Raw genomic sequence first — 21057 nt, forward strand, 5'->3', positions numbered from 1 at the left:
CCTTCCTCACTGTCTGTGCTGTTTGACTTTCTGGTTTGCTGTATACATAGTCCTTTTTTAAATCTTCCCATACCTTTATTAATAGCTCTATCCACTGTTCTGTCCCTTTTGACCACTGTGTCTCACATTTGGCACACTGCACCTCCTTGCCCAGTTCCCAACCATTCTTGGTGCAGTGCAAGCTCATGCAAGCCATATCTAGCTCTGCCTCTCTCTCCATAACCTGTCACCACTGTCATCTGTTCTTCCACCTTTGTTTCATCCTCCTTGTCCTCTCTTTCACAACTGCCTGTCCCACTCTGTCACTTCATCTTAGTTTGTGCCACCCGACTTGTGTACACTCCAACAACTTCAACCCATATTCTCCTGTAATCTTTTTCCTAGCCTAACGTATCCTAACCTAACATGTCTACTGGCCTCCACTTGCCTCTGTCTCCAGTCTCCCTCTGCCCTTTCTTGTCAGATGTCCAAGCCACTACCATCTCTTGCTCCCATTTTTGCCTCTGAAGATTCTACCATTCTCTCAGACACACACACACACACACACACACACACACACACACACACACACACACACACATCCCACATAATCAGTCATCTAAAATCCCATGCTCCAAACTGCTGGACTACATTCTGTGCATCTCTCCCATCCTACCAGTCTATGCTGTTTTTCCTTATTCCTCTCTTGCACCCCCATCTTTCTGGATTAATACTTAGCTAGGCCTTTCTACAGCAGTTATCTTCTCCCCAATTGCTTAGCAAATGTCAAGCAAGTGACAGATCAATAAGCAATTAAGAGTAGGCAAAGCGTTGCTACTTAATTTAAATCAGCTATACTTTACTAAAGTACAATAAAAAATAAACAAGAAAATCTACTGCAAATGAAAGTTGCCATGTATACATAGTTCTCCAAAACTCCAGGCAATTACAAATCGGACAAGCAGTTCACATTTAATTTTGTTCTGATATCAGAATATCAGAGAGACAGATTTCTTGCAACAGAAGTTTAGAAAGGGTGTGTAATGAGTAAATATGAATATTTTATATATATATATATATATATATATATATATATATATATATATACATATATATATATATACATATATATATATACACACACACACAATCTATACACACACAAATATATATGCATACACATACGTGCAGTACACAATATTAATCCAAAAGCTTCCGTATTACAGCATAACTGGATAAATGGTTAAACATTTCAAATCCTATTCTATTTCAAATTTAGTACCACTGTAATATAAACTTTAATATGACATACTTTGGTAAACATTTGCTTGTCAGTTTTGCTCCATCATGAGCCTAAATCATGGCTGAAAAGTATCACATTGACCAACCCACCTCCACAGTTAGCAAACTGAAAATATAAGAAATAGTCCCACATTCAGTTGAGGTCAGAAGTGATTGACTTGATTACTTATACTGGCCTCGCTATTTGTGCAACAATGCTGTCCAGCGTTAGTGGGAACTTCCCTTTTCAACAATTTAAAGAAGGTGTGGGATGGCAAAGTCACCCACATGGAGAGCGTACGAGATTGCACCCCCCAAAAAAAATGACAATAACTTGGGAAAGTATGTCTGCATATATGCAAAGAAAAATATAGACACACATACAAATACACTGCAGACTACACAGATGTGGAACTCTAATGAAAGAGTCCTGGCCTTTCAAGAATCCAAACAATGAGAACAAAACAGTGATTACTGTATCAGAATCTACATCACTGAACAATTCAAAGATAACAAACACTACCACTGCAGCACATTTTAAACTACTGCATAAAAAAAAACTGTGAAGATAAAATAACTCAGAAAATGGAAAATTTAATCTGACCATAAAAACTTTCCCCTTTTACCTGTCATTATACTGCATCGCATTTACTACTTTTATAACACCAGTCCACACAAATACATTTCTATACAAACTAAACACTTTACACATGAGACAAACATACAGACTTAACATATCACAGAAATTGCATAGCACAAGTAAAAGGTTATACATCAAAGTGGAAAGGGATGATTATGAAACATGATGGGGAGGGTTCAGAAATAAGGAGTGGGAATTTGGATGCAGGTCCTTAAAGAAAATAACCACCGTATAAAATATTACATTCATAAAATAGCAGAAAGTATTCTAAGAACCATGTCAACACAGTAATGGAGAAAGGAGATTTGCCCAAACAGGGATGATTACAACTACGGATATAGCAAACAGGCAAAGAGGGGCTGGAATTTAGTGCTGAAATTTAGCTAAAGAAATAAACCCTTGGGAACAATGAACTAGAGATAGCAAGATAACAGAGTGGAATAAATCCAAGAAAAAGTTTGGAATACAGGTTAGAGACTGCCTTCCTTGCCATGGATTGGTACCACAGTACAGGGAAAAAGAAAGGGATTAGGGGTGCTAAGTGAAAGACCAACTGTGGTAGAATTTTTAGTTCAGTCTAGAACAGAAGATGCTGTTAAATAAAGGACAGTTGGTAGGGCATACAAAATACTTCATGATAAGTATATGCGTCAATCAGAGGAGGTTAGAAGAGAATGCCTTTCCAGTCCTGTTTTTGCCAATTTACAAAATAATGCAAGGACATTTATATGGCTCCTGAGTATGAAATCAAGTCCAAAAGGTTATGGATTTTTGCTTGAAAGTATTTGCACAGGTATTTTAAACTCCAAGCAGACTTCAGAGAATTCTTCCTCAGGTAGACACCAAATGCTGGAGGTACAATTGAAAATAGGTAACTGGGAATATTTTTGGAAGTGTAACAAGTTGGAAGATTTAAAAAATTCCTTACACTCTTTGTCAAAAATGTTGGGGAAGGAAATGACTAAGGAAATAATTCTTTTGAGCTGGGACATAGGACCTGGATTGCCTAGATATAGTAAGGCCCAAATTTAACAGTATAGGCTATCAAAAAATTACTAGAAAACAGAAATCAAAATCTAAACTAACTCCAGTTGAAGTACTGAATGCTATAAGAGAGATACAAGAACTGCAGGTGGGATCCTTAAGAAAAGGAAAGAATCAAATCACACAGATATAATCAGAATTTGTGGGACCAATACATGCAAAATAATGCTCAGGACAAGGAGTTAAATTTAAGGGAAGGTAGAGACTGAGCAATTTATATGGAGTGAAAGATAATTCTTAAAAAGAAAAGATGTGTATACTGAATTAAAATAATGAGAAATGTTTTTATGACTTGTTTTCCTCTCTACTAATGTATATTTACTCTTAGTAAGTTTACTTTTGTTGCCTGCCAAAAAGGCAATTAGTAGAAAATGGAAATCAAAGCCTAAAACAACTGTATTTGAAGTATTGAGAATTTTAAAAGAGCTGGAAAAGGGGTCTTTAGAAAAGGGAAGGAATAAATTACATAGAAGTAAATGGAAATTTTGGGAATAATACAAGCAGAATAATGTTGAGCAGGGGAAGTAGTAACATTTAAGGTAATGCAGAAATTCAGCAATTTATTAAATATTGGACTGATGTTGGTTACAAGGACAGAAAATATTTGAGATGTATAATGTATGTAAATATAAAAAATGTTAATATGGTTTGCTTTCTTTTCTGTTAAGACATGTTTGCCTGTTTTCAATGGCAATCTAATAAAGGTGTTTAAAAATAATTGCGTGTACTTATGTGTTGTCTCATCTTACACTCAGTCACTATCTTCCTTCATACAGTAGAGCCTGCAGTCACTATACCTGGCCTCGATACTGCAGGAGCTCTGGTACAAGACCCTACTCCTACAAATTTTCTCTGAATTTTGTCATTGTATAGTGTAAGCACATTTATCATGAATAACCTTGCTGTATATTAACTTTAATCAAATACCTTAATACTCTGTGATTGAAAGTCTCTGCTAAATAGTCCGTGCCATCCAAGTACCTCTTACTAAGTTGGTCACTGTAAGCTTTTTTCATGACCATTAGACTACACTGCATATGCCAGTTATTCAGCCTCAGGAAATGACAGAAAACCTCTTTTACTTTGCATCTCTTTGTTAATTACTTTGTACTGGCTATAAACTGATTGTTCTCAGTTATAATTTGACTTGAGGGTAGGATGGTCACTCTATAATACAATGTATGAATATCTCCTCAGTGTCTCCTTTTACCACAGTCACTATCTTCCCTCATAGTGCAAGCATGTGTCATATTTTATTACATTTCTATTTGTTCTAAGACTGTGTAGAACAGTGAAAAGACTTTGGCAGTGTGTTATACTTGTAACAATTTCATTCAAATCCAATAAGATTTACAATTGCTGAGTATGTTTCCATTTAACACATATGCTTGTGGGACTTCCAATATGGCTACACATTGAGTAACAACTTAATTTCAGCTCTCCCTGTGTGAAAACAGGAAATTGGAAGACAGAGCCAGTAAACTTGTATTTTGGGGTAAATTTCTGTAGCTGGCTAGTAAGTACACTGCCTGGATGCCAGCAAAAAAGAAATTCAGAGAACGTGAAAGAAAATCAATCACAAAAGGTGAGGAAAAAATGCTGTCTGGGAAGAATTCGGCAGCTGTTCAGGAAAAAGCAGTGCAAGCGCCAGCTTTGGTGCAACACATGACTTCCAGTAAACTAGAGGGAAAATGTACTTACAGCCGATTAAAATAAACAAAACACTGATGAAGTATATACACTCAAATAAAAGGCTGGAAGAAGCTTTAAACACATATTAAGATGAGGTGATAAAACTGCAAAAATCAGAGGTCAAAATGAAGAAAAGCCTAGCTGAATATGAGGCTACGCAAGATGAGATGTTTCAAAATATAATAGTATGAGAGGACAGCACAGAGAGAAAACCTGAGATTTTCTGCTGTACCAGAGAAGCTGGAAGGAACAGGCTGTATTCATTTTATAAATTATTCCACAGCAGGGGTTGTTAATTGAAAGGGCACATCATGTGTATGCTCCAAATCTGGCCATGAGAAAGCAACCTAGACCTTTAATAGTAAGGATGGAATCCTGCCAGCAGAAGAAGATGATTTTGACAAAACTGTGGCAGAAGAACAAATTACTAAGAGTGAAATACAGTAGAGTGTTTGTGGATAATGATTACTCACTGTACACTGGGCAGAAGAGGAATACATTTATTCGACTAATTAGGGAATGTCAAGAATGCGCAAGATTCAAAATGCTGTACCCAACTATCTTCAGAATATTCTTTTCTATAGGGAAAATCATTTTTATACAAAACTTGCTAAGGAGGAAATACAAAAGCTTGTCCAACAAAAAGTGAACTATGAAACGAGGAGATTCTGCTTCTTGTTCTTTTGGTAATAAAGACCATAGAGAGATTGTGCCAGTGAAACCTTTTCCATTGCTTCAATGAAAAATGCTTGAGAGCCAGAAAACACATAAGAGTTGACTAAAAGAACTGGGAGTATGTGGGAACTGAAGCAGAGACTACATTTGGGAGATGGAGCTAAACATGAATAAAAACAGCAACTTGGAAATGAACAAGTAAATGTGGGATTACAAACCATTAATTATATTTGTGAAACATGAAAACAAGAAAACCTGGAACTTTTGGACTTTCTTGACTTTGTTAAACTTGTAAGGATCTCTAAAGCATATGCTCTACTTCATGTCATTAATGTTTGGAAGAACACTTAGGAGACGGGAAGAAGAAGGAGAGAGTTGACTAACATGAAATTTTTGTTCTTATCAGTAGTATTTGTATAGTGCATTATATAATCTGCATGACAAAGTAAAGTTTTCTCAGTTATTTTCAAATATGAGGATACTGAAGTACAGGGGTGTGTTTCTCTTTTTTTCATTCCTTTCGCTTTCTCCTTATTAATTTTTAAGAAATGAATGCACTGCAATGTAAAAAAAATCTGGTCAGAAGAGTATGATGCAAGAAAACTGATGTGCTATTTCTCATTCTTGCATGGTGGAATGACTGGAGTAAGGCTCTTGTCTTATCTACCAGCATGTTTTAAGAGAAAGCAAATAAATGGAATTTAATAAAGCTTTCCTCTAGAAAATAAATAAATGCTTGTAGAAGTAATTCTGTATCTGGGTCTCATGTCTCCATGGAGACAATCTGATAAACAGCAATAAAAACAGAATATTTATTTCTTTCAAAGGCTAGATCATCAAGTTTTCTGAAAGCATTTAAGTGTTTTCCCAATCTGGGAGAGAAAAAGATAAGACATACCAGACAGCATTTAGTAGAAACACAGGCTGTACCATAAGCCTTAGAATGGATAACCTTCATGTTGGGTTATCCCATATTTGTGAGTGTGGCTGCCAGTTTATTTGTTTACTTTATTTAATTGGATATGTTTACCGGGATGGTCCACTGAGCCATGGTGATCCCTTTTTCAGTGGAGGCCCGGGGTGAAAAGCTCCACAATCAGTTATACAACACATACAACACACAATACATACAATAGAATAGATCAACATGACAAGTACATCACTATGTAAGAGTTGCAATAGACAGATGAATGAGCAAGGTAAAAATCTTGGTACATTATTAGATTACAACATTAAGGATAAAGTGGTTTGTGTAATTAGAATATAACAAGACAGGATATAAAGCTAGGATAATTAAGTTACTCAAGTAAGTATCATAGGTTCTTGCAACACAGTGCGAAAAATTGGTCCTTGTAAAGTCCTTGGCCTAAATATAGGTAAGCAAATAGAGTAGACAGTAAAGTACTGTGGTTATGCAAATTGAAAGAGAGAGTTATATATCATAGTAGTTAGTGAAGATGTAGGGTAGTGTCAGAGGTTTTGAGAAGTTCAGATTTGCCACATGTGCATTGCCATAGAGAGGAAAGGTGTTGTCTCAAGGATTTTTTAGAGAGAGCTGCATTGATGGTAGTCCTGAGTGATGGTGGGAGGGTGCTCCATAGTTTAGCAATAGTAGGAGAAGAGCATCTGACCAGCTGAAAGATTAGGTTTTTCTACGTTCAGGAGAAGTTGATTAACAGATTGGACAGGTCTATTTGGATGGTACAGTGTAAGAAGAGAATAGAGGGCAGGGCAGTATGATGGCCTGAATATAAGTTTGTGTGCAGTGGTTAATTGTAAATATGCAAGATAATGAGGGATTTCTAGCCAGTCTAGTGGTTGTAATGACGCACAGTGATGAGATGAATATTTTGCATTGGTTACAAATTTAGCAATTTTATTGCAGCATGAGTCACATTATGATTTGTAAGATAAAGAGGGAGTTCTAGCCAGTCTAGTAGCTGTAATGAGGCACAGTGATGAGATGAATATTTTGCATTGGTTACACATTTAGCAATTTTATTGTAGCACGAGTCAAGTTTTGATTTCAGAGAGGACTGGATATTGGTCAGAAGAGGAGCACCATATGGAAGAGATGGTAGCAGAAAGAAAGAGGCTATGGATAGTTTGGGACAATTGTTCGTATTTGGAGGGTAAAGCTTCAATATCTGAAGATGTACATAGTGTGTTATTATACAGTCGACAGGTTTCAGGGGTGTATTTCTTTTTTTGTTTGAGGGTTTTCAATAAAACAAAACATTTTGTAAGATGTGACAAAGGCTTAAATGGGTATGACAAGAAACAACTATATAAAATATCAACCTGCCAAACATTTAGCATATGCATGTAACACAAAAGCTGGAACTAGATACTTAAAAAAGCTGTTACACATAAAAGGTGTGAATAATAACTTTTAACATAACGTCACTTTCTTTACTATCTTTAAATGTCCATGGTCTCACAGACAATAAAGAGTAGTAAACTATATAAAAAAAAGTAGAGTGCAAATAGCTATGCTACAGGAGACACATTTGGAAAGAATTGAACATGTGAATTTGATAAAGAAAGGTTATTCAGGGGAATACCTGGGGCAAAGGAAGAGAGTAGTACGTATATTAATTGCAAGAGGAGCTCCAAAAGTGATAGAAAAGGATAAAAAAGATAATAATGGCAGATGTCTAGTACTAAGGGGCTACTGGCAAAGGAGGAGTATTACACTAGCATGTATTATATTCCACCTAAAACTGACATAATGGCGCTTAAGAAAATTCTAGGAGAAATATTCAGCTTTCAGCAGGAAACATTAGTTATAGGTAGGGACTGGAATTTGATTTGCAACAGAGAAGATGTTTCTGGGGGGGCCCAGAAGGGAAAATATAACAAATGAGGGTAGATTTTTGAAGAAATTTATGAAAATATTTGGCATAGAAAATGTGAATTCAGTAATAGGAGTTTGGACTGAATTTACATATTATTCCCCAAGATATAAAAACTGGGCTAGGCTTGACAGAACTTACATTTTACAGGGACATGTGCATTTAATTGAAAGGTTTGATACATATCCAATAATTATTTCAGATCACGCACCAATAATAATCGAAATAAAAATTAAGGGTAATGAAATAAAAATGAGACACTGGCACTTTCCCACCTGTCTGTTGAAAAAAAGAGGAATTTAAGGAATGGTTAGTGGAAATTACTCAGTAGTTATTACAGAAGGCAGACGAGTGAAGTTTTCACTGAAATTTCTGCCCCCCCCCCATCAGTAAATCAGGACATCCCCAGCACCTGCCCCCCCTTTATCTCTAGGAAGCAAGTCAACACTGCCCTCTCAATGGCAAAAAATACAGCCTCCATGGGACCCGATAACATCCCAGGCTGCATCCTACATGAACTCAGGCAGGAACTTGTAGCACCATTAGGCCTCTTATTCAACCAAAGCCTGAATACTGGCTTTGTCCCAGCCAAGTGGAGGACAGTCAGTGTTATCCCTTTGCACAAAGGTGGAGTGTCCACCAATCCAGGAAATTACAAACCCATCAGCCTAACTAGCCGGATCTGCAAGGCCATGGAACAGATTATCATGGACCTCATTAACAAGGACATTGGCAACCTCCAAACACTGGATCCCACACAGTTTGGTTTCATCAAGGGGAGGTCATGCCTGTTAAATTTGGTTGACTTCTTTGAGACAGTCACCAATGCCATGGACGAGGGGAAGACGGTGCACACCGGCTACCTTGACCTGGCCAAAGCCTTTGATACTATTCCCCACTTGGGTATAACTGATAAACTCTCTCAACTAGGCATTAATCCGTATGTTACCAAATGGGTAGCAAACTGGCTCACTGATAGAGCTCACCTAGTCAAAACAGGGGAAGCCACCTCAATCAGTAGAAACGTAACCAACTCCGTACCCCAGAGACCGGTCTTGGAGCCTCTGTTGTTTGGGATATACTTTTCTGAGGTGCAGGCCAAAACCAGTGGGCTATGGCTGACCAAGTTTGCAGATGACTGCAAGCTGGGCGCCATCAACAATTCCCCCAGTGATGTGGATATCTCACCCAAACAAATGAATGGTACCAGAAACATGGCCTCAAACTGAATGCCAAAAAATGCATCATCATCCCCTTTGGGGAGAGTGATGTCCCCACAAATTAACACATTAATAACAAGGTCCTAAGTACACAATCAGTCATGAGGGAACTGAGCACACAGGTTGATAGCAACCTGACTTTTGACCACCATATTGCCTCCATTGTATGGAAAGCTTTTTACATGGCCCATCTCATTAGGAAGGGTATCTCATCCAGGGACAAGGAGGTCATAACATCACTGTATTCTTCCCTTATAAGACCCATTATCGAGTACAATGCCCCTTTCGGCATGTACCTCACAAAGCACATGCAGCAGCTGGAGAGACCACAGATGTTCCTCACCAGTAGAATCCAGGGCCTCAAATATCTACTCTACACAGATAGCCTAAAAAGCCCCATCCCTCTACTCAGACTCAGAGGTGATCTTTGTCACGCATACAAAGCAATCACAGACCCCACCTTCACGTGAAAGCTGCATATCCGCAAGTGAAGCTCCACTCAAGTAACCCCCACATGTGACCTCAACCTGATCTATGACATGAACAGGATTTGCTGGCGGGACAGATTTGTGTCCCAGAGACTCCCCATCTGTGGAGTAGACTCCTTCTCTACATCAAGCAGAGTACCTCATTATCCCTTTTTAAGCACAACTTGGATAACTGCATGGGGAACAGAAAATACACCCCTGGGATTTCCCCTGTGTCCCTGCTGGACAAGGGCATTGGGTACTGACGTGTCAGAACATGGGCTGAATTCTAGGCTAGGCTTGTAAGGGCCTCAGGGCCAATAGCAGAGTAATTTCCAATGATCCTATGAAAATGCAGCTAAAGAGGGGGATAAAATTAAGTGGAGTTTAAAAATAGAATGGAAATAAAAGAAAGATACACGATTAAGAAGTAACAAGAATTATTTAGAGGGACTGACATATGATAAAGTATTGCAAAATACTTATATTACAGAACAAGAGAAGCAACTGCAGAATGCTAATCAGAAAATAAGGGAATAGCTCAAAAATATGCATGACTTTTCTGATAAAAACTCCACAGCACAAAATCTTTTAGCATGATGACTTTGGCAACAGAAAGCAGAAAGGGTTGTTGCCAAGCTTAGGGAGCCTATAACACAGAAGACAACAACAGATCCTGTACAGGTACTAAAAATATTTTGGAAATTTTATGAAAATCTGTATAAAGCAAAGAAATATGGAAATCAAGACAAGGTACAAATGGAAATGTTTATGGAAGAATTAATTATGCCAAGGTTAGAGGTAGAAGAGGCTCAATTACTAACTGGATAGGAGGAGATGAGATATAAATGGTGATGTATAATCAATCCACAGGAAAGTCCCCCAGGAATAGATGATATTCCTGTGGAAGTTTGGAAGCTAGGAGGGAAAAACTGATAAATATCTGGAAGGTTTTGTTTAACAATATTTTAAGAGGAGAAGCACCACCAACATCCTGGAAAAAAAACAGTGGTGGCTGTAACACCTAAAGAGGGTAAAAACCCATCATATCCAGCTTCATATACAGGCCCATTTGTATCCTAAACCATGAATATAAAGTGTTTATGTCTACAATTGTTAAAAGAATGGCAAAGATGATGCCAAAATTGATAGATATGGATCAATGTGGTTTTGTGAACAGAAGGCAACCATTTGACAACATTACCAGAACACTGATGATCCAGAAGGAAGCCGAATGTAAGAAAATACCACTTCTGTTGGTGGGTCTTGATGCAAAGAAAGCATTTAACAGAGTAAGATGGGAGTTGATGAGCAGGGCAATGGACACATTTGCATTCCCTGATACAATTATAAGGCTGATTAGGAAGATATATGAGGGATCCGAGGTGAAAATTAAAGTGGGTGGGTTTGTCTCTGACAATTTCTGTTTGAGCAGAGGAACCAGTCAGGTGTGTCCTCTTTCCCCTTTATTTGCATTATATTTACGACGACAGTCAAAAAAAAAGGGACTCAAAAATTCACAGCTATAATTGGTATGGTAGTCAAATAAAGCTGGCTCTGTTTGCAGATGATAGTATTTTATACCTGATAAAACCAGAAAAAGGATATTTCAGTGTTGTGGAACATTTTGAGGCAGTTTCAGATCTTTTCAGGATACAAAATTAATGAACCTAAAAACAAAGGTAATAATTATAAATTATGTACCCACACACGAACTGGTTCAGCAATATCCATATTTATGGGGGCATGATAAAAGGAAGTACTTAGGAGTATAGATTAAAAAGGTTTCTGCTGTGACAGCTAAGGATATGAGGGAAGAGACTAAACAAAAGATAATACAAAAACTGAGAAATTGGAAACTCTGTTATATGGATGTTAATAGCAAGATACACCCAGGTAAAATGTTTATAGTTGCTTTAGTTTTATACACAGGTCAGCCATACTTTTATCAACCAGATAAGAAGTTGTGGATAGCAATTTATAAAGAGCTGAAGGATTTTAACTAGGAGGAGAAGACAGCAAGAGTCAAGTGGGATAAGCTGATGCTTCCAATAGAACAGGCCAGTTTGGGATTATCCGATTTGAAGGGGTATTTCAGGGCTACACAGTTAAGGCTCCTATACATAGTACAAGTAGAAACCTCCAACTCAAAGTGGAAAGAGATGATGATGAAACAGGAATGAAGATGAAGAAACAAGGAGAGACTGGGATTTTTGATGCAGACCCTTAAGGAGAATAATTATAGTTATGTACTTACCATAACTTGGCATCTGTGTTACCTGTAGTCACCATTCATCATGTTAGGGTCTTGGATCTGAATCGGCATACTCAGACAATAGCTTAGCTCAAGCTCCTCCCCTCCCATGATGCTTTGCTGCCCTCTAACCCCTCAGATCGAGTTTGCATAAGGAAAGAAGACAGACCAAAGCAACGTCCACCAACATCCTGCTAACCTCTCAGGAAGGGGGCTGGAGGGTGGGACCGTGATGAATGGTGACTACAGATAACACAGATGCCAAGTTATGGTAAGTACATAACTATAAATCTGATGTTATCTTAGTCACCAGTCCTCACGTTAGGATCAGAGTGTCCAGCTACCTGAATTTTGGGAGGTCTCAAGGAAGGACATGCCAAAGAACCGTGGAGCCAAAGGAAGCCCTTCCTCTAGAAATCAAGTCCAACTTATAGTGGGAGGTGAGTGGGTGAAGTGAAGACCACGTTGCTGCTGCACACATATCATCTAAGGATTGACTACCTGCAAAAGCAGTTGAGGTAGACACCACCCTGGTGGAATGAGCCTTTACTGGTGCAGATAATGGCACACCTTCTGAACACTAAATGAAGGAAATGCATTGCAAAATCCAGTGGGAGACTAACTTTCAATATTCCCCTGCCCATTCTGTTCACAGAAAAGGATACAAATAACTGGTCAGAATGTCTAAATTCCTTGGTCCTATGGAGATAGAAATGTAGTTGGCGATGAACATCCAAGGTGTGCAGAATATATTCCCCTGTTGTTGGCATAATTAGAGATGAATACTGGGAGATGAATACATTGATTGAGATTAGTTGTCAAAGCTATCTTGGGCATAAAAGATGGATCGGGTTTCAGAGACACACTGTCCTTGTGAAAAATTAAGTAGGGAGGCTTAATTGTAAGAGCTTGTAGCTCAGAGACTCTCTTTGCTGAAGTTACTGCCACTAAAAGGGCAGACTTCCAAGAAAGAAATTTGAGATCACAGGATGCCGTCGGTTCAAAGGGTGGTTTTGTGATGCCTGCAGCACCAAGGCAAGATCCCATGGAGGAGATGGGTGCTTAACAGGGGGTTGTAACAGAAAAACACCCTTCAAAAAGGCTTTACAGAGTAGAGAAGAAAAGGTAGATTCATTGTTAAGATGAAAATTTGAAATTGCTGCTAACTGAACCCTGACTGTGCAGAAACTGGCCCCTTCCTTAAACAAAGAAGTTAGAAAGAGAAGAATCTCGGGAATGGAAGCTGAAAAGGGATCCATATTCTTGTTCTTTGCCCAGACATAAAATCTCTTCCATTTACTGAAATACACTTTTAGTGGAAGATCTTTGGCAAGCAAGGATAACATCCTTCACGGGCAAGGCTAGCCTGGACTTAGCCAAGATCACTGGAAGAGGACATACCACGTTGTCAAATACAGAGTCTGAAGATTCGGGAGCGGAAGTAGAGACGGATGTGATATTAGATCTGAAGATGGATCGAGCACCCAGGGTGGATGCTTCAAATGAGACCGTAGAAGGGGGAACCACACCTGCCGAGGCCAGAAGGGGGCAATGAGGATCAATTGTGTTTTGAGGCATCTGGCTTTCTGAAATACCCTGGGAATTAAAGGCAAGGGTGGAAAGGCATACAGGAGACCCGGAGGCCAATCGTGAGTGAGTGCATCCCTGGGGGATTCCCCCTCTGGAAGGATCAATGCAAAGAACTTGCTGCATTTCTGGTTAAGAGGAGATGAAAACAGAATAAAGACTTCTTCAGATAAAATCCATCACACAAAATACAGCTTAAATAGTATCCACCCCCCACAGGTTCAATCAATCAATTAAGTAAATACAATAAATTTTATACAAAGGATATACATACAAAAAATTTTTTCATATATACTTACTTTTACATATACATAAAAAGAATAAAATATTTAAAATATAATATATAGTATGTATGTACTTACTATAAAATACTTCAATTAATAAAATTATATATTACACTTTTTGTAATAGATAATAGTCATTACCAAACTAAATACATCTAGCTTTTAGCTTTAAAAATGGCACTATAGAAATGGATTCATTTAAACCTGGGGCTTTTGTAGCTTCCAGCAAAATCTGCCAAAAGGTTTCCCTATGTGCTAAACTAGCCTCCCAGGGCCCACCTCTTATATCCTTAGGAACCATTTCTATTACAAAAAACAAAAATTTTGCACCATTACATTCTGTGGTATGCTTATACAATGCATTGGTAATTTTAGACTTGGCTACATCATACATATGTTCGTATATGCGCCTTTTAAATTGTCATTCAGTTTTTCCGACATAAAATGCCGGACACATTTGACATACAGCCAAATAAACCAATCCACTGGACATACAATTATGATAACCCTTAGCCTTGATATCCCTATCTCGACTCTCCAAATACAAATGACTGCCTTGCATTACAAACCTACAGGACGAACAACGCCCACATTTGTATGTACCCATTTTATTTCTTGAGGTTTGCATACCATACTCCTGATGTTCCAATAATCTCTTCATGTTTTGTCCCCTTCTATATATTGTTTTAACTGACCTTGCCTTGAATGTACTCAAATCAGTTAGTTCTTGAAACGTGGACCATTCTTTTTCAACAATGTTCTTAATATGGGATACATTACCACTAAAGTTGGTAATAAAGGTAAAATTACCAAGGTTTGTTCCTATATTACCCATATAGGTCCCCCTATCAGACCCTATACACATTTCACCCAAAATGGGCTTAAACCTGGTACTTCGAGCAGCACAAACCTCTTCCTGTACTGAGGTTACCATTTCAATAGGATAACCTCTCTCCAAAAATAAAGATGTTAAGACCCCACATTCTAGCCTAAAATCCTCATCTATAGAGGTCATTCGTGATACCCGAACAAACTGTCCCTTAAGGATTCCCCTTTTTTGGTAGCGTGGATGTGAACTCGTGTAATGCAAATACCCATTTGAAAAGGTAGGTTTTCTATAAACACAAGATTTTACCCCTTCCCCTTCCTTAACAAGGGCCACATCCAAGTAATTTACCCTATCGTAGGCAATCTGGTGGGTAAATTTTAAAAAGGAGGTGGTGGTATGTAAATAATCAATAAACTTTTCGATGTCTCCCACAGGACCATTCCAAAAAATACATATGTCGTCTAGAAATCTACAGTAAAAGTTCCAGTAATTAGAAAAGGAACTATTCTTGACAAACTTCTTCTCCCACATATACATGATAATATCCGCATAGGTTGGGGCGCAATTAACTCCCATGGAGACCCCCGAAACCTGATGAAAATACTCACCGGCAAAGAAAACATAATTATTTTTCAAAACCAATTCCAAAAGGCCAGTAACGGCCTGAACATCGTTGTTAGTAATATGCGGGCACTCCCATATCGCTTCCTCCAACCATTCTAAACCTACATCACTAGGAATGACGGAGAAGAGATCAACCACATCAATAGTTAAAAACACCACCTCCTTTTCAAATAAATGAGGTTGTATGCTACGCAAAAAGGCCCAAGAATCCTTAAGAATATACTCTTGCCTTCCCCACAATTCTTTTAACTTCCAATCCAGGTACTTAGAAATGTTATGTGTTTTGGAACCCTGAGCAGCCACAATCGGCCTCAAGGGTGGATCCACCGGATTTTTGTGTACCTTGGGTATCCCAAATATGGAGGGTACCCTAGGATTAGAATTAGAAAGGAAGGTATAAGTATCCATTTCTATTACATCTTGGTCAAGTAGGTCCTGAATGGCCAGGTCTATTTTATGGTAAGACAAGTGTATCTCGTTAATAGAGGCTGAAGTATACTTGTCATAGTCATGCAGAATGTCATACATCTTGGCCTGATACAAATTACTATCCATTATTACAGTCCCCCCCACCCTTGTCAGGTTCCATGACCCTCAAACCAGGGTCCCTACTTAATTTTTCCAATAATACTTTTTCATCCATAGTTAGGTTGGCCCTGAATCTATCCAAACCTAGTTCTTTATGAACCTGTCCTCAATCCTTTGCTCAAGATTTTTAAGCTGAGGATGTAGTGGGGGGTTAAAAATACTGGATTTTCTCAAATGTAAACTAGAAGTTCCAGATATACCACCTAAAAGATTTTCCAAATTGAGTTTACGATAAAAGTTTCAAATCCAAGATTGCATGCACCAAGTTACTACGCCTATTAGGCACAAATTTAAAACCTTTGGTAAACAATTGGAAACGTGTATTAGAAATCAAAAAATCACTGTAATTATAAATGTGATAATTTTCTTTGGTATGTAAAGAATACTGCCCTAAAGGTATACTGGACTGTTGGTCACATTCTACCAATCGTGCCTCCTGTTCTTCTTCCATACTCGAGGGGGCCCCCCACCCCCTCTCTGTTCCTGTGGGCCCCTGTCTAAAGGGGGGTTGTCTTCATTGGACTGCTGCCCCTGCTGTCGTATACGCTCAGACCTACGTAATACTTGTTCACCTTCAAAGCCTTCCCCTTGCATTTCATCTATGGAAAATATTTCCCCCCTTGAATCTTCCAAAATAATAGGGTTAGGGTCATTTTGCCTATGTGGCTGTTCATTAACTTGATTATAGGTATGCCATCTATGATGTGGAGGGTTAGGATACTGCCGCCCCTCCTGATATTCTAATATATCTCTCCTTAACTTTTTGTATTTGCGACTAAGCACTGTATCACAATGTAAATCCACATCCCTCCTAATATCATGATATTTGGCTGTATCGAAAAGCAAATCATCAGACATACGTTTGTAATAGCTAGAAATATCCTGTTGCAACTTTAAAAGCTCATGACTATTTTTCTTAATAATGGCTTTAACTATACTTAAACCACATTGGTCAAAGGCTACAATAAGATCTTTATGAAAGTCGCTACCAGGAAAAACCTGGTTGGGATATTTAAATACCCTCAGGCCTTTAGGCACAATACCTTTGTTCAGATTTTCAGTCAGGTATAAATTGTCCAGCTCCAGAGTTTTATACCGATAAAGCGCATTTTCAAAGAGGCGTTGGGTCTCCAAGTAAGTCCTGCCCGGTCCTGCGCGGCCGTTATTGTGCTCATCAAACAAGAATTTTGGCTTAGTTAACATCCAGTCCGTGAATGTAGAAGTGGGAAAAACGTTTTCCTGATGGTCAACACTCCTAGTTGCTTCCACACTCGGATGAGTAACGGCCTCCCGCAAAACTGCCGGCGTACAGTCAAAATCAATGGTACCACAATTCCCCTGCTTCGCACTCACTTTGGTACGGACTGTACCAAGTAAGTCACTGTTTGTAGGTGGAATATTTTGAGACGAAGTAACCAACTTCACAATGTTTCTTTGTTCGGTAATTATATTATTGATACCTATTCCAATAGGTGTAAGCAAGTTGATCAAAGTGGTCAGCTGACCCGTAAGTTGTACAAATCCGTCCCCTTCGGACCTGGATCCATCGACAGGAAAATTTCTCTGCCCCTCCTGCCCAAAAGGAGAGACCGGGCTGGCTGCCATAACAAAACCTCCAAAAAGAAAAACGCTGCAAATAAACTGACCAAAACCCACGAAAAACAGCTACACCAGTCCGGAATCGCCAAGGCAAAGGGCAAACTCACAATTAGGTACCTATAATCAAGTTAATGAACAGCCACATAGGCAAAATGACCCTAACCCTATTATTTTGGAAGATTCAAGGGGGGAAATATTTTCCATAGATGAAATGCAAGGGGAAGGCTTTGAAGGTGAACAAGTATTACGTAGGTCTGAGCGTATACGACAGCAGGGGCAGCAGTCCAATGAAGACAACCCCCCTTTAGACAGGGGCCCACAGGAACAGAGAGGGGGTGGGGGGCCCCCTCGAGTATGGAAGAAGAACAGGAGGCACGATTGGTAGAATGTGACCAACAGTCCAGTATACCTTTAGGGCAGTATTCTTTACATACCAAAGAAAATTATCACATTTATAATTACAGTGATTTTTTGATTTCTAATACACGTTTCCAATTGTTTACCAAAGGTTTTAAATTTGTGCCTAATAGGCGTAGTAACTTGGTGCATGCAATCTTGGATTTGAAACTTTTTATACGTAAACTCAATTTGGAAAATCTTTTAGGTGGTATATCTGGAACTTCTAGTTTACATTTGAGAAAATCCAGTATTTTTAACCCCCCACTACATCCTCAGCTTAAAAATCTTGAGCAAAGGATTGAGGACAGGTTCCGCAAAGAACTAGGTTTGGATAGATTCAGGGCCAACCTAACTATGGATGAAAAAGTATTATTGGAAAAATTAAGTAGGGACCCTGGTTTGAGGGTCATGGAACCTGACAAGGGTGGGGGGACTGTAATAATGGATAGTAATTTGTATCAGGCCAAGATGTATGACATTCTGCATGACTATGACAAGTATACTTCAGCCTCTATTAACGAGATACACTTGTCTTACCATAAAATAGACCTGGCCATTCAGGACCTACTTGACCAAGATGTAATAGAAATGGATACTTATACCTTCCTTTCTAATTCTAATCCTAGGGTACCCTCCATATTTGGGATACCCAAGGTACACAAAAATCCGGTGGATCCACCCTTGAGGCCGATTGTGGCTGCTCAGGGTTCCAAAACGCATAACATTTCTAAGTACCTGGATTGGAAGTTAAAAGAATTGTGGGGAAGGCAAGAGTATATTCTTAAGGATTCTTGGGCCTTTTTGCGTAGCATACAACCTCATTTATTTGAAAAGGAGGTGGTGTTTTTAACTATTGATGTGGTTGATCTCTTCTCCGTCATTCCTAGTGATGTAGGTTTAGAATGGTTGGAGGAAGCGATATGGGAGTGCCCGCATATTACTAACAACGATGTTCAGGCCATTACTGGCCTTTTGGAATTGGTTTTGAAAAATAATTATGTTTTCTTTGCCGGTGAGTATTTTCATCAGGTTTCGGGGGTCTCCATGGGAGCTAATTGTGCCCCAACCTATGCGGATATTATCATGTATATGTGGGAGAAGAAGTTTGTCAAGAATAGTTCCTTTTCTAATTACTGGAACTTTTACTGTAGATTTCTAGACGACATATGTATTTTTTGGAATGGTCCTGTGGGAGACATCGAAAAGTTTATTGATTATTTACATACCACCACCTCCTTTTTAAAATTTACCCACCAGATTACCTACGATAGGGTAAATTACTTGGATGTGGCCCTTATTAAGGAAGGGGAAGGGGTAAAATCTTGTGTTTATAGAAAACCTACCTTTTCAAATGGGTATTTGCATTACACGAGTTCACATCCACGCTACCAAAAAAGGGGAATCCTTAAGGGACAGTTTGTTCGGGTATCACGAATGACCTCTATAGATGAGGATTTTAGGCTAGAATGTGGGGTCTTAACATCTTTATTTTTGGAGAGAGGTTATCCTATTGAAATGGTAACCTCAGTACAGGAAGAGGTTTGTGCTGCTCGAAGTACCAGGTTTAAGCCCATTTTGGGTGTAATGTGTATAGGGTCTGATAGGGGGACCTATATGGATAATATAGGAACAAACCTTGGTAATTTTACCTTTATTACCAACTTTAGTGGTAATGTATCCCATATTAAGAACATTGTTGAAAAAGAATGGTCCACGTTTCAAGAACTAACTGATTTGAGTACATTCAAGGCAAGGTCAGTTAAAACAATATATAGAAGGGGACAAAACATGAAGAGATTATTGGAACATCAGGAGTATGGTATGCAAACCTCAAGAAATAAAATGGGTACATACAAATGTGGGCGTTGTTCGTCCTGTAGGTTTGTAATGCAAGGTAGTCATTTGTATTTGGAGAGTCGAGATAGGGATATCAAGGCTAAGGGTTATCATAATTGTATGTCCAGTGGATTGGTTTATTTGGCTGTATGTCAAATGTGTCCGGCATTTTATGTCGGAAAAACTGAGCGACAATTTAAAAGGCGCATATACGAACATATGTATGATATAGCCAAGTCTAAAATTACCAATGCATTGTATAAGCATACCACAGAATGTAATGGTGCAAAATTTTTGTTTTTTGTAATAGAAATGGTTCCTAAGGATATAAGAGGTGGGCCCTGGGAGGCTAGTTTAGCACATAGGGAAACCTTTTGGCAGATTTTGCTGGAAGCTACAAAAGCCCCAGGTTTAAATGAATCCATTTCTATAGTGCCATTTTTAAAGCTAAAAGCTAGATGTATTTAGTTTGGTAATGACTATTATCTATTACAAAAAGTGTAATATATAATTTTATTAATTGAAGTATTTTATAGTAAGTACATACATACTATATATTATATTTTAAATATTTTATTCTTTTTATGTATATGTAAAAGTAAGTATATATGAAAATTTTTTTTGTATATATATCCTTTGTATAAAATTTATTGTATTTACTTAATTGATTGATTGAACCTGTGGGGGGTGGATACTATTTAAGCTGTATTTTGTTTGATGGATTTTATCTGAAGAAGTCTTTATTCTGACAAAAACGTGTGTGTTGCTTGTGGCATATAATTTTGCACGTTAATAAAGTATTGTGGTCAGTACCTAATTGTGAGTTTGCCTTTTGCCTTGGCGATTCCGGACTGGTGTAGCTGCTTTTCGTGGGTTTTGGTCAGTTTATTTGCAGCGTTTTTCTTTTTGGAGGAGATGAAAACAGATCGTAGCTCGGATATCCCCACTGATGGAAAATCTGTTGAGCCACCACTGGATTCAGGGGTCAGAATAGCCCTGCTCAATTTGTCTACCAACACGTTAGATGCTCCGGGAATGTGCGTTTCAATGAAAAAGTGCCCTGTGGATATCGCCCATTCCCAAACCCTCATGGCCTCATGGCAAAGCAGATACAAACTTGTGCCCCCTTGCTTGTTTATATACCAAACAACCACCATGTTGTCCAATAGAACTCCAATCGTTCCCTGAGGGAGGCAATCCTGAA

At 38.5% G+C, this 21057-nt stretch overlaps 1 protein-coding gene across 1 annotated transcript in view; it reads right to left on the reverse strand.

The window, feature by feature from the left end:
- GOLGA1 (golgin A1) overlaps positions 1-21057 on the reverse strand; it is a 2378923-nt gene that overhangs the window by 866021 nt on the left and 1491845 nt on the right. The gene's annotated exons all lie outside the window — the stretch shown is intronic.

The sequence above is a fragment of the Protopterus annectens genome, chromosome 16.part0, assembly GCF_019279795.1.
Source record: "Protopterus annectens isolate FY-2018-M chromosome 16.part0, PAN1.0, whole genome shotgun sequence".
NCBI classification, from domain to species: domain Eukaryota; kingdom Metazoa; phylum Chordata; order Ceratodontiformes; family Protopteridae; genus Protopterus; species Protopterus annectens.